Genomic DNA, 2,372 nt, shown 5'->3' on the forward strand with positions numbered 1-2,372 from the left:
TCTTCTCTAATCCTTATTGACATTAAACTCTTTTAATTTATTATATTAATTTGCTTGCATATTATTAGAATGTTAGACCTTCGTTTTATGCTTTTTTTTTTTCCTTTTTTTTTGCCTTGAGCCATTGCACGTAATCCACCTTTTTAAAGTGTTTCATGACATATATTCATTTGAGTGTTAATATAATTAAAACATTGGTTTTGCAATTATTAACTGTTAAATTGTGGATTATTTTGTTGCTTTCTGTAAGTGGTACATTCCTTGTTATAAACGCTTTACTAATTGACTTGTGGTGATGCTCTATTGATGGACACTGACTTTTTGAAGTTGACTTATCAGCAGTGACGGGCAGATCAGCCGTAAAGTAAAAAGACTAATGTAGATATGATTATACTTAAGAAAAGAGCACTTGGTGTGAAATCTGGCTCTCCCTCGTTTTAAGATCCCTTAAAATGTCAGTAAAAAACACTTGTGAGAGAAAAGATTAGTTTGGGAAACGCGGCGTCACTCCATTGCCACCAGAGCAGCTTTCAAATGTCACTTCGCCGTGACAAATATCATCACGTTCTCGGTGTTCTTCTAATAAAGCAGCAGGCGACGCTTCTACACGTAGATCCTTCTTGATCTGATGAAGTTTTAAGTGGCTCTTTAATGAGGTCCCTGCTGCAGTTCTGGTGGTAACCTTTAAAGCCCAGCTGTTTATTCATGTAAGATCCTTTACAAGCATGCACTTACATGATAAACACAGTAAGTAAAACATGTAATAATGTATTCTGTTTAGAGCAGATGCTTCAAAATACCTCGAATCAGTAATTCGTCTGCACCAGTGCAGCAAAATGCCACAGTAACCTGACAGATTTTTGTACTTTTAACTAATATGTAAGATTTCTATGCTAATAAAATGCTAAATAACTTTAAAAATCAGATACAGCAATTAAAAAAAAAAAATTCTATTGTAAAGATTATACACAACCACAGTAAACGACCTTGGGGCAGATTCAAGTGATTAAATCTTTCAAAGAATAAATGAATAACAGAATTAACAGGTAGTTAGAATAAAAAAATGTCTGAAATGTGCTTCAACTGGCAAATTTGGGAGGAAAAAATAAAGACAAAGGTTAAAACTTGTTCTAACATAATTGAAGGGCTTTAAGTGTCATCGATCAACGGGACTGTAAGGTCTAATAAGCCTTTGGAAATCCATTCCAACAGACCGAGTCTTAATATGTTCTGCAAAAGCTGAAATCACTAAGAATTGATCAGCCTTTTAATACTGCATCGAGGCCAATAGTTTTTTTTTTAAAAATGTAAGAAACATCTTCCTAATTTCCTTTTGTCAAATTCAGATTTGCGGTGTCTCAGAGGTGCCTTAATGGAGGAGCTACACAGGGGGGATTAAACAGGAGATAATGGATTTCAGTCCGTCTTCAGTGTGCTGTGTGGAGTCTGCACTGAGCTTTTAAACACAGCTGCCATTAGTTGCTTATCAGCTGCAGTATAGCAGCTATAGAAAGCATTCAGACGTCTTCACATGCTGAAGAGGTCTATTGTGTTGTACATTTCATTTTAAGTAGAGAGAGTTGTATGTTTTCCTCTCGAGCTACGCTGAATAACCTTTTACCTTAAATGTAACTGTGAGTTGGAGTGGATCATTTTTGGCTCAGTTTTTCTTTCCCTTAGTTTAGTTTACCTGTTGTTGGTTCTGCACCCCGTAACATGGTGTTCCCACCATCTCCATCCTTTGCTCTAACGACTGTGATAACCAGATAATAAGCTTGAATTGGGCCAAACTATTCTTTCATTGTGCTCTGAATTCTTTAAATACTGTCTCTCAAATCCCAAAGTCCAACCTGGCTGTCATTTGCGTTTTGCTAAGAGTGGCTTCTGTCTAGCTGCTCTGACATAAAGTGATGAATTGAATGAAATGGTTTTCTTTCCAGCCCGTTTTCACATCCCTGCTGAGGACTTCTGAAGCTCGGTGAGTGACTTGTTCACCTCTCTGACCAAAGCCGCTCTTGTAAATTGCTTAATTTAGCCAGCTGCAGGAGGTCTGGTGGCTCCAAATTTCTTCAATTTCACAGGTTTTGTGGTAACAGTGCTCTTGGGAGACAAGGGTCACGTCAGTCAGACAGAAGATGTAGTCCAGGCGGGGAAATGTGAAATGAAGGCTGAAATGAGCAGATTTCAAAAAGGACAAAGCGATTTTGGAGCCAAAAGAGCCAAAACATTAAATATTGTTACCGTGGAAATTTTACCTAGCTGATTTGTTTTACTGCGGCTCTGAGTATTCCACTTATGCCGCGACTGCTGGCAGGTTTTAATAGGTAATCATTTCACTGCTGTCCATCACTTTACACTGGAGGGAGCTGCAG

The sequence above is a fragment of the Aulonocara stuartgranti genome (assembly GCF_965226115.1).
Source record: "Aulonocara stuartgranti genome assembly, chromosome: 19".
Lineage (NCBI taxonomy): Eukaryota > Metazoa > Chordata > Actinopteri > Cichliformes > Cichlidae > Aulonocara > Aulonocara stuartgranti.